Source organism: Pseudorasbora parva, chromosome 20, assembly GCF_024679245.1.
Source record: "Pseudorasbora parva isolate DD20220531a chromosome 20, ASM2467924v1, whole genome shotgun sequence".
Lineage (NCBI taxonomy): Eukaryota > Metazoa > Chordata > Actinopteri > Cypriniformes > Gobionidae > Pseudorasbora > Pseudorasbora parva.
In genome coordinates, this window is record NC_090191.1 from 14,415,257 (window position 1) to 14,428,417 (window position 13,161).

Consider the following 13,161-nt stretch of genomic DNA (forward strand, 5'->3'; position numbering starts at 1 on the left):
TACTAGTTACTTTCGATCTGATTGATAAGATCCAAAAACCCTGAATTTCAGACTACTTAGAGAGCTTTCACACACCTCCATATATATATATATATATATATATATATATATATATATATATATATATGTGTGTGTGTGTGTGTGTGTGTGTGTGTGTGTGTGTGTGTGTGTGTGTGTGTGTGTTTAATGGTTAAACCGTGTAAATTAATGGTGTGCTGGGCTAACCACAGCTCTTTTTAAAACATACTTTGTTCTTATATTTTTATAAGTATATGCATTCTTAAAAATACAGTCCCATTTTTAAATGTATGTATATACTGCAGACTGTTGTCTGTCCGGATATGTGTATAAATGCAAGATGTCACATTAGGCTATTCAATTTGTTTCGTTTTTAGCCTGATCTCATCAGTACCTATGGCAACGTTTATGCAAACCACAAAGTATGTACCAATATGTACATATTGCGACAGTTTCAAAGTGAAATGTCCACTGGGTGGCGCTAAAAGCTTATTTTTTTCCAGAACAGATTTGCGTGAATCTGACATGTTTTCTTACGTTGTGTTTTTAACGTACACCCACACTAAACCTACCCGAAAGTGTTAACAACAGCAAATGTGACAAAAATAAAATTGTCTCCATGTATTTTTAGCTTGTGTTTAGAACTTGTCTTTGAGCTCTTTTATCATGACTCGTTCTTCATGGGGTTCGTTCTCAAGCTTTTCGCATTGTAAATACAAATCTGTATCAGCTGAGCTATCGAGCAAGTCTGGTGAATCAGAAAAGCAGAACATGGAGCTGTGACGCAAAATTCAAAATGTTTTAGTTTACAAACCAGACTAAAAAAATGCAGTTTTTCTGCCTATAGTGTTCATTTCTGTTGGAATTCCTGCAGTGTGTATTGGTGCGTATTTTGTGGTTTGCAAAAACATTGCCACAGGTACATTTTGCCAATGAGGTTGCTCGTTTTGTGAGAAAAAAAAAGATATGTAAATGTGCAGATGTGAACGTTTGTTTGTGGACGTGTGTTCGGAGGATTCAAACGATTTGTCAATGCTTGCACAAGAGAGCATATGAGGAAAACACTCGGACAGTGTGTGAAATAGTATTACAATAAAGGAAAAGTGCCCATAGTTACCAAATTACCATTAATAGTGTTCAAATATAGGCATCATTGTTACACTTACCGCTGTTTTTTCAGGTTGGAGCTGGAATTATTGTATGCTGAGATGTCAGTTCGTTTTGGTGAACACAGCATGCATTAAATTATGAAACTGTTCTTTTTGACATCTTGGACTGAAAACAGGCTGAACTTGAGGCCACGTACGGGTGATCTGCCGTAGCTCACACATCTCCCTCTGCTTCGGCCATCATCTTCTGACTAAACGCGCGCTTATTTTATGCGGGTGACAATATCCACCTCTCGCGAAGCAGACTCTCCAACGTTTCGCGAGACTTGCGAACAAGTCATAACTCATTTTAAAATATATAATTAATTATCACCATTGACAGTAGCGGAGGAACGCCACCGAATGTAACGAAGTAAAAGTACAGTTTTTTCACAAGAAATGTACTTGAGTAAAAGTAAAAGTACCCATTTTTAAATATACTCTAAAAGTACAAGTTACCCAAAAAATGTACTCAAGTAAATGTAACGAAGTAAATGTAATTCGTTACTACCCACCTCTGTCTGTGAATAACTAAAAGATTTTTCCCCAGTCATGAAATCATGTTTTTTCTCTTCCATTTCATTCAGTTCTTGACTCTCCTTATTTAGCACCATCAGGTCTAGCGTGAAAAGAAACAAAAAAACAAAGTTGACACCATTTAGACGTGTAAAACATCAAATCCAACAACAGCTGAATCCTATAGCCACTGAACAACTTAAAAAGGTGTAACCTGTAATCTCAGAACCTCGTCAATATTGTTCCTACTTTGCTTTCTTTAGGATACGTCCAAAATACTTTCAAGCTGGCAGTTATCAAAGCCTTTATAAAAACCTGCAGGTCCCAACACAAATCTTGCAGGAGCAGGCGGGTTTACCTTTGCTGTGGATTGAAGTGGAAGGTAAAAGGCCCCCTGCAATAAAGGCTTTATGAAATTAATCGATGGGTTTTTGTAAGAAAAATATACATATTTAACAATATCTAGCTTCCGGCGGGCCACCTTCCATATTCAAATTACGGAAAAACTGTAGCGCCTCTCGCAGTTCAAAATGCTTACACAAGTTTGACGAGTGTAACTGGTGAGCTATGTCGTCAGACATGGTGTAAGCATTTTGAACTGCGAGAGGCGCTATACTTTTTCCATAAGTTGAATACGGAAGGAGATTTGCCGAAAGCTAGATCATTTACTTTATAAAGTTTAATACTTTTAATACTAATATTTAATAATATTCTTCTTACGCAAATCTGCCACTTTGCTTCTGAAGGCCTTTATTAACCCCCACCGGAGCCATGTGGAGCAGATATATGATGGATAGATGCGCTTTATGGAGTTCAAAAATGACCCAACAGTCACTGCCAATATAAAGTTTGGAACAGGCACGTGCAGAGGGGGAGGGGAGGGGAGGCGGAGGGTGCCCTAGCACCTGCCTCTTTGACCCTTGATGCCCAAAGTGCCCTTTTTGTCAAGGCAAAAAAAAAAAAAAAAAAATGTATATATATAATCAAAGGCCCTTTTGTGAAGGCCTGCCCAATCATACTATTAGTAAAATTAAATAAATTAAACAATAAAATTAATCACATGATGATGACCTTTCACCCGATGACCTCATCTCTCACGCCGCTTGCGCGCGCCAGTGGAGAGTGGACTGAGAAGCGGATTGTTCAATACAGCGGTAACGTTAAGTGTTGTTCTCAGCGAAGTGTTTGTTTAGTTAGTTATTATTTGTTATCAATTTACAAGAACGACGTGGAGAGAGCATGGAGCTGTTGTTTATATGGCTGTTTCCTTTATGTGTAGCTTGTAGAAGTAACGTTAACATTAGTTTGCTGTTTGAGGGAGAAAAGTTTCACGGGTGTAGATTTACACAGTCTTGTCTTTGTTATTTTACTAAAAACTATTTATACTTTAACCTATTATTTTTATTCTAGTATTTATTTAAAAAACACTGGTAAAGGTTTATACTGGTTTTTCATCCTCTGAATTAGCCTATATATGTTTTTTATTATCATTAAAAATATAACGTTATATAAATTCAGAACAGGTTTCAATCATGTTCATGTGAATAATGTTCATCACAGAGAAAAGTGTAGCTTTAATGATAATTCATCTGTATTTAATTTATTTTTTGGCAGTTCAGAAAGGTGCCACTATTACATTTTCTGTCTAAAAGGCCACCGGTAAATATAACATTTATTATTATGGGTTTATATAAAGATTGTTCACTTAAATTAAGTGTTTTTTTAAAGCCTAATAAATATTGAAATTGGTAGCTTTCATTTATACTGTAATGCAATGTCATAATGTTTCATAGAGACATTAGTATCAGTGATACTGGCCTTCATTCATAAAAGATGCCAATACAACACATATTTACAATATGTTGTCTTTAAATTGTTTCTACATTAATTTGGAGAGTAACTGAAATGATTACAATATCAAAATATAAAAAATGCCCATGTTTTTAAATCGTGATTTATCTTGATTAATTACAGAAAAAAAATTGATTAATTAGTTAATTTGTTTAAATCGATTCCCAGCACAAATTTTAATATGAAAAAAATATATGTTTTTCTGTAACAGTAGTGTTTACAACAGCATAATCAATATAGCCTTTAAACTCAATAATATATCTCTGGAAATAATACTTTAAAATGTATTATAAAAAATATCGATGTCAATATAAAATGAACCTGACCTAACATCAAAGTGCAGATATGGCCCTAGTAGATTTAAGGAAAAGGTATGAAAATACCCAGGTTATGAATATGAAGGAGTTTTTATGCATGTTTATGACAACTGTCATTAAGTGTCATTCACTCAATTATGTCATTTTTAATGCAAAGATGACATTATGTGAGATGTCTTTATGACAACTTTACATTTTAAAGTCACTATCACTAACAAGACATCTCACATAATGTCATCTTTGCATTAAAAATGACATAATTGAGTGGAAGACACTTAATGACAGTTGTCATAAACATGCATAAAAACTCCTTCATATTCATGACGTGTCATGTCAGTCTTATCCACACCCCTACAAGTAAAGTGTTAGCGCTTGTTTTAATGTCTATAGTCTCAGATATACTCCAGCAGTATCAGCAGCAACAACAACAGCAAAGGCAGCAAACCCACTAAAGGATTTATTTAGGAATTTAAGCTTAAGATTTTACCAGAAAAGCTTTTAGAAGTTAATGTTAAAAATCTTGTATAATATTGCTTTTTTGTGTGTTTTTTTTGCTTGGTTTTTATTTATATTGCATAAATGTAACTCTTGTATATTTGTAATTCAGTTTTTGCCATGAAAATAGCCACAGATACTGACATGATGCTAAATAAAACTATTCTGTACTGTACGTAACGGGCCACGTTGATTTTGAATAATGACCATGTCCTACCTACAGTTTACTATAACAGTTTGTTTACTATTCTGTATAACAGAATCATAAGTATAACAGTTTCTAATCCCAGAGTTATTAATAGGTGGAAAGAATTTTTTTATTTTTTTAACTTTTAAAATATTTTTTTAACTTTTGACCTTTTAAAGGTTTCGTATCAAAACTGCATCACAGCATTTGCTGCCATATCAATACAGAAACATCTGTATTGCAACGCGTATCAGAATGGAATGTGTGACAATATATTGCTGTATTGATATTTTGAGCACAGCCCGATTAAAAGCCTTGTTCCATGTGCCCCTTTTATACTTTGAGCACCTGCCCCTCCAAGGTTCTCTGCACAGCCCTGGTTTGGAAGAACCAGGACATTTTTAATATAACTCAGGTTGTGCTCATCTGAAGAAGAATGTCATGAACACCTAGGATGGCTTGAGGTTGAGTCGGTTGGGGACACTAAAATTAGTATCCAAGTTATTCAACTAAATATACAAATTAAATGTATTAATTGGGTCATATTTAATTCTATAAACTATCCAAATCAAACTAGCCAAATCAAATTTTGTTGCAATATTGTCCTGTTTAACACTGTGAAGCTGCTTTGAAACAATCATCATTGTAAATATAAATAAAGCGCTATATAAATAAAGTTGATTGATTTATTGATTGATTGAGTAAACCATGAGCTCATTTTAATTTTTTGGGTTAACTAACCCTTTAAGAACGGAAAAAAATTGGATGGGAAAAAAAAATCTCAAAATGCAAGACACAGTGCTCAGGAATGGTTATATGTGTGTGTCTTGAGACACACTTTTGAGACATAATTCAATAACAGAAATAGCCAAACAGCAGAATAGATTTATTTTTGACATGTAAAAAAGAAAATACAAGAAAATGTGCAGGATGCTGCATTATATGCGTGCATCACACGAAAATGTAAAAAACATTAAAAAAAAACATTTCTTACATTTCTTTCTTAAAAGGTGTGACAGACTAATTTCCTTTTAAACATTTTTTTGAGGAGTAAAGGGGTTTTAATCAGTATGTCTTGGAAATAAAGTAATGTTTATAAATCCTGATATGATAAAGTGACTGAGGATGACAAATTATAGATAAATGTAAAGTTGATTACATTTCACATGAACTCTCTTCATTTTTGATAAATGTTTTTGTTAGATACTGTTGCATAATTTAATAATAGAATGATATACTTTTTTAATTCAGTAGTAGTTATTAGTTTTCATGTAACTCAAAATAATTGTTTTAATATTATTTCATCATTTATCCTCATCTAATGCATGACTTATGACAAGACAAATAATAGAGATAAAGAAATGCAAGAGAAAATGACTGAAAAAACAACCTTTTTGTTCATCAGTATCTTCTTGTTTCACTCTGAATGTTTCTTCAATCTTCATGTCTTCACTCTCTTTTTTAATAAACGCCATCTTTATATGTGGATCTCAGTCGCTTCACCAGTTTTCCAGAGCTGTTTGACACTCTGTCATGTTTAAGATAAGAATAATTAACAGAAAGAAAAATGCATCCAAACTAAATCTTTGGTATGTCTCAATCAGCTCCCTAGTGCCGTATCAGCACATTGCGAAGGGAGAAGAGAGTGAGAGTTAATGGCCTTAAATGACCTGCTCAGACAAAAAAAAAAAAAAAAAAAAAAAAAAAAAAAAACCACTTAAAATTAGAACTACAAATTAATAAAAGGACACAATTATACAGCCAATTAATAGACCTTTATGATTTACATGTGGTAGATTTATATTGATTTAAAGATTATATTTAATAGTTTATTACACTGTGATGAAAGCATTGCCATTTAAGCGCTTACAACCTGAATAATTTTGAGAAGCACTTGATTCAATTTAATCTGAATTGGTTAAGAAAAAAATCAGTTTCTCTTGTATTACTTGCCAGTTACCAAATAGCTTATGATCAACTGCTTCACAATATAGGGAGCAAAATGAGACGCACCTTTACTAAAAGGCATTAAATTCTGTTATTTATGCAATTTACTCTCTCATTATGTTCATTGCTGTTATTAGATACATTAAAATGTTAATTTAAAAACACAATTCGTTTCACAGTTATCTGTATAATCATCTGAAAGGGTAGTGTTGGATTTAAACACTTTAACTGATTAAAAACAAACCTTTCTTCAGCTGAATCAAAGATGCTGGAGCACAGCGCAGCCTTATGATGTCACGGTGCCACACCAAAATAAAAGTCCCGTTCACACGAAATAGCAATTCACAAAAGAAAGAAGAAACATTAGGAAGAAACCAAAGATTCTCAAAGCTATCAATACCATTTGTTTTTAAAAGCGTATGGTAATGTCTAAATGTAGCAAGTGAGAAGTGATTGCAATTCAAGTCTAGTATCTTGATCTTTTTCCAAAGGATTAAATAACTTTTTCAGGATATTTCCAGGAAAATTGACAATATCCTGCATGAGGTGCACAGCAATTTTTTTTCTTCCTGTAAATGAAAATAAATAAATAAAACTGACAGGTTTTGGATTCCACAGGATAGGCTATGTCTAGAATATAAAACTCTGATAGTTGTAGTTTTACTATAAAAATCATGCCACAAATGACGTCTTTTGTGACGTCAGACCCGTGGTGCCGTCTGTGCCATTTAACATTTACATTTAATCATTTAGCAGACACTTTTATCCAAAGCGACTTACAAAACAGGGGAGAGCAATAGAAGCAACGAAACAAACAAGGCCAACAATCTGTAAGAGCTGTAAGAAGTCTCAATTAATTAGCACAGTACACAATTTTTTTTTTTTTAAATAGCCATCTACAATAGCCACCTACAACAAAAACTCACGTACGCAAAATACAGAACACTGGATTTTGATAGCCATGATAATAACCCATTAGGACTAAGGCTGTTGCCCCAGCTGTTGTCGTTAATGCAGATTCAGTGGCCCAATGGGTTGGTTTTGTATGGCATTCTAGCTAAACGCGCAGCAATAGCCATCTACAATAAAAACTCACGTACGCAAAATACAGAACACTGGATTTTGATATCCATGATAACAACCCATTAGGACTAAGGCTGTTGCCCCAACTGCTGTCGTTAAGCAGATTCAGTGGCCCAATGGGTTGGTTTTGTATGGCATTCTAGCTAAACACGCAGCAATAGCCATCAATAACAAAAACTCACGTATGCAAAATACAGTACACCGGATTATGATGGCTATGATAACTATGTAACACACCCGCCTGAAGGCACAAATCCGGATGAGAGACGTAGATATGATCCAGGAGTGTGCGCTTTTTGGTCATTGCTGTGGTGATCAGTAAGTTCTATTCTGTATTGGTCAGGTGCAATTGGAAAAGATGTGTCTTAAGATGTTTTTTTAAAAATGGCTATAGACTCGGCAGCACGAATTGAGATGTACCATGTCTGTGCCAGCTGTAACATGTCTGCTATGAATACAGCACCCCATTTTGTGTGATCATACGCAGCAAACCAGGGCATCATGCTTTTGAAGGTTGACATGTAAAGCTTCCAGTCACCACATCTCAGTGCCCGTGTGAATGCCAAAAGTATAGACACAAGATACATATTGTCACCAGAAGGTAAATGTTGGTTTGTATTCATTAGCCTTCCAGCAGAACCATTAGCCTAGGATCTGCTGCTTCATGTCAAATCACAGCTGTGCTGACACAACAGTCACCTTTGTGGTGTGTTACTCTTGTGGTATTTATTGATTTTTTTATTTTAATTATCATGCACATAAATTGGATTATACTGTATTGCACATTTCCCCAAAATTACAGTAGGTAATTTAGAAAATGGAAGCACTTTTGGGGGGAAAATCCAATTTTACCACTTTTAAGATTATAGTGTTAAAATGGAAAAAAACAACAAACATTCTAAGCTGACAACCTGGCTAAAACACATGTTGGGGGGTTAAATATTAATACTGGATAGGTTGTATGCATGTACAAAAAAGTGTCAGACAAAGTTTTAATCAGTTTTGGCCTCCTGACTATTTCATAGTTATTACTACAAACTAGTTACTAACCCCTAACACCAAAGAAGTGAGAGAGCAGTTTTTTAGGATGGAATTAATAACTACCGTGATATGTCAATTAAATATAATATTTTTTTTACACCATTGTACATCAGGGCCGGCTCTAGCTCTTTGGTTGCCCTAGGCGAGATGGAGTTTTGCGCCCCACCCCACACCACCCCACACCACCCCACACCACGCCACCCCACCCCACTCCACTCACTTTTATCGTCTCTAATTCAGCACATGTCTGTTTTCCTAGGCCTACCCCTAACCGAGAAGCACTTATTATTAAACATGTTCGACGCTTTATTTCCACTTTTCAAACATTTTCTCTCTTTTTATTGAAAATAAATGCCTTTCCGATCTGATAAGTGATGGGAAAAGGGAATAGAGCGAGTTTGGCAAAAGGCGGGATCGAACCTCTGATCGACCTGCATCAATTCTTGATGCCATGCGTCTTACCACAACACTACAGCCACTGTAAAGAATTTGGTGAACACAGCATATTTGTGTTTGATGTAAATAATATGGCATCTTTCGTTAGGCTGCTAAAAAAAAACCGGGCCGTATTTATTTCCTTCTGACGCCCACGTAGAGAGCGTTTGTACTTTTCATAAATAACATGCATACGTTATCCATATTTATAACGAACTGGACTTTTGATATTTAAATGACATCCATGTAGGTTATTGTACATTATTGTCAGTGAAGTGTTTGCAATACGTATAGTAATTATGAAGAAAACTAGCAAGTGATAGCTTAGTGACAATATTAATCATATTTATAAAATAAATATTAGTTGATAAGATTAATACTAAGTAATTTTTTTTTTGTTTGACAACTTATTGGCTGAGATAAGAAGACTAACCTCTATACTGGGCTTTCTTTCGATTTTCTTCCTTTCTTTTTTTCTCTTTTTCCGTCCCTGTGCATCCGCGGGTTTAGACGCCTCATTTTTGATGAACGCGCAAGATGAGCACTTGCCTGACCTAAATCCTGAACTAATAATAAATAATCACCATCAATTCAATCTAATAATCAGGTTGATAAGTAATTAAAGGTGTGGCTGAGGGGGCGCCCCGTGATGATCATGTTTAATGAACATTATGTTGTATTTCGCTTGTTCCGATTCTTAATGGGAAGTAATGGGCGGCACTAGAGCGCGCTCGCGCCCCTAACACAAATGTCGCCCTAGGCAACCGCCTAGCTCGCCTATAGCAAACGCCGGCCCTGTTGTACATTAATGAAATCAAATAGCACCATAGATAACGATCTACACTTCTACATTTGCGCTTAGACATTAAAGTATTCAAACTTGTGCAACATTGCACTGTCTCTTCCTACAAGCTTTAAACTTGGCTTGACTCATTCCCATAGATAGTTGTACTGATTGATAGAGGTTTTGGGATACTATGTTAGGTTTCCAAGCTGATATTCACTTTGAAAACTGGTTCTATTTAGGCAGAGATTGTTTTTTTCATGTTCTAGTTCTGTTTTCTCTTATACTGTACAATAAATGTTCATGTGCTTACTTTAGCAGACATCCCATGAGTGTTAGCTTTCATTTGATACAAGTTTTATGTATATGGTCCTTGTGGTTGTGAAGATATTCAACATTTATTGTTGGTATGTCGAGCTGAGAAGGAAACCAAAAAATTGGCCTGAAATTGCTTGTACAGTCACAAAAAAATAAAATAAAAATCAGCTTGACAACCACCCTAATATCTTACCTATGGATGTCTTCTAACACAAAAAAAGGGTGACAGCTTGTACCAAAACATGTCCGCAAAAGTCTTAACGGAAGCCCTTTTCAGAATTGGCCCCCTGACTATCCTTCAACTCTAAGCTTTATCTGTTGCGCAACACTCTCTGCCTAATTTATATTTGAAAAAATAGCAACAAGATTGTCTACAAGGCACATGCAACTCAGCCAAACTTCCACAAGTGCCTGTAGCTCTTTGGTAGAGCATATGCTTTGCATGTGTGAGGTCTTGGGTTCAATCACCAGCATTTTCAAAGAAAGTTATCCTTTAACTCAAAGCTTTCTGTTGTGCACCTCTCTCTGCCTAATTTATATTTGGAAAAATAGCAACTAGCTTGAGTACAAGGCACATGTAACTCAGCCAAGCCTTCACAAGGGCCAGTGGCTCAGTGCTAGAGCACATGCTTTGCATTTATGAGCTCCTGGGTTCAATCCCCAGAGTCTCAAAGGAAAGTTGTATAATTGTAAAGTTATTTTTTTTTTTTTTAATTTGCAACAAAGGTCCCTGGGTTCAATCCCCAGCATTTTAAAGCAATGTGGAATTTTCTACTAGCCTCATACATGCAAAGCATATGCTCTACCACTGAGCTACTGCCCCTTGTGAAGGTTGTGGTGAGTTACATGTCCCTTTTACTCAAGCTAGCATTTCTTAGCAATGTGGAACTTTCCACTAGCCTGCTGGAATCTTGCTTCCCTCCATCAGGGGATGTAGCTGAGCGCATGCTTTGCATGTTTGAGGTCCTGGGTTCAATCCCCAGCATCTCCAAGTAAAGTTGTCCTTTAACTCAAAGCTTTATCTGTTGCACATCATGCATCACATTCCAAATTTATATTTGAAAAGATAGCAACTACCTTGAGTACAAGGCACATGTAACAGCCCAACCTTCGCAAGGGCCATTGGCTCAGTGGTAGAGCATATGATTTGCATGCATGTGGTCATGGGTGCAATCCCCAGATACTCCAAGGATAGTTATCTTTCAACTCAAAGATTTATCTATTGCGCAACTCTCTCTGCCTAATTTATATTTGGAAAAATAGCAACTAGCTTGAGTACAAGGCACATGTAACTCAACCCAACTTTCACAAGTGCCTGTAGCTCAGTGGTAGAGCATATGCTTTGCATGCATGGGGTCCTGGGTTCATTCCCCAGCATTTTCAAAGAAAGTTATCCTTCAACTCAAAGCTTTATCTGTTGCGCATCTCTCTCTGCCTAATTTATATTTGGAAAAATAGCAACTAGCTTGAGTACAATGCACATGTAACTCAGCCCAACCTTCACAAGGGCCAGTGGCTCAGTGGTAGAGCGCATGCTTTATATGTATGAGCTCCTGGCTTCAATCCCCAGCCTCTCCAAGGAAATTTGTAGAATTGTAAGGTTCTTTTTTTGTATTTTTTTTTTTTTGTATTTTTGCAAAAAAAAAGGTCCTGGGTTCAATTCCCAGCATTTTAAAGCAATGTGGAACATTCCTTTAGCCTAAGACATGCAAAGCATATGCTCTACCATTGAGCTACTGCCCCTTGTGAAGGTTGTGGTGAGTTTCATGTCCCTTTTACTCAAGCTAGCATTTCAAAGCAATGTGGAACTTTCCACTATGCTACAGGAAACTTGCTTCAGTCCATCAGGGGATGTAGCTCAGTGGTAGTGCGCATGCTTTGCATGTATGAGGTACTGGGTTCAATCCCCAGCATCTCCAAGGAAAGTTTTCCTTTAACTCAAACCTTTATCTGTTGCACATCTCTCTCTGCCTAATTATTTAGTTGGAAAATTAGCATCTAGCTTGAGTACAAGGCACATGTAACTCAGCCCAACATTCACAAGGGCCAGTGGTTCAGTGGTAGAGCACATGCTTTGCATGTATGAGCTCCTGGGTTCAATCTCAGCGTCTCCAAGGAAAGTTGAAGAATTGAAAAGTTTTATTTTTAATATTTTTGCAACAAAGGTCCTGGTTTCAATCCCCAGCTATTTAAAGGAATGTGGAACTTTCCATTAGCCTCACACATGCAAAGTATATGCTATACCATTGAGCTACTGCCTCTTGTGAAGGTTGTGGTGAGTTACATGTCCCTTTTACTCAAGCTAGCATTTCAAAGCAATGTGGAACTTTCCACTAGGCTGCAGGAAACTTGCTTCAGTCCATCAGGGGATGTAGCTCAGTGGTAGTGCGCATGCTTTGCATGTATGAGGTACTGGGTTCAATCCCCAGCATCTCCAAGGAAAGTTTTCCTTTAACTCAAACCTTTATCTGTTGCACATCTCTCTCTGCCTAATTATTTAGTTGGAAAATTAGCATCTAGCTTGAGTACAAGGCACATGTAACTCAGCCCAACATTCACAAGGGCCAGTGGTTCAGTGGTAGAGTACATGCTTTGCATGTATGAGCTCCTGGGTTCAATCTCAGCGTCTCCAAGGAAAGTTGAAGAATTGAAAAGTTTTATTTTTAATATTTTTGCAACAAAGGTCCTGGTTTCAATCCCCAGCTATTTAAAGGAATGTGGAACTTTCCATTAGCCTCACACATGCAAAGTATATGCTATACCATTGAGCAACTGCCTCTTGTGAAGGTTGTGGTGAGTTACATGTTCCTTTTACTCAAGCTAGCATTTCAACGCAATGTGGAACTTTCCACTAGGCTGCAGGAAACTTGCAGGCCATCAGGGGATGTAGCTCAGTGGTAGAGCGCATGCTTTGCATGTATGAGGTCCTGGGTTCAATCCCCAGCATCTCCAAGAAAGTCATCCTTTAACTCAAAGCTTTATCTGTTGCACATCTCTCTCTGCCAAATTTATATTTGGAAA

General features: G+C 36.4%; 1 long non-coding RNA gene and 1 other non-coding gene across 2 annotated transcripts; one reads left to right on the forward strand and one right to left on the reverse strand.

Annotated features, from left to right (window-relative positions):
* Positions 1 to 1,684: 1,684 nt before the first annotated feature.
* LOC137049719 (uncharacterized) lies at positions 1,685 to 6,802 on the reverse strand. The gene is made up of 3 exons (XR_010899683.1): positions 6,724 to 6,802; positions 5,923 to 6,060; positions 1,685 to 1,785 (listed from the first exon to the last, which is right to left on the reverse strand). It is a non-coding gene; the product is annotated as an uncharacterized lncRNA (long non-coding RNA).
* A 6,218-nt stretch (positions 6,803 to 13,020) lies between these two features.
* On the forward strand, positions 13,021 to 13,092 carry trnaa-ugc (transfer RNA alanine (anticodon UGC)). Its single transcript has one exon. It is a non-coding gene; the product is annotated as a tRNA-Ala (tRNA).
* The last annotated feature ends 69 nt before the right edge of the window (positions 13,093 to 13,161 follow it).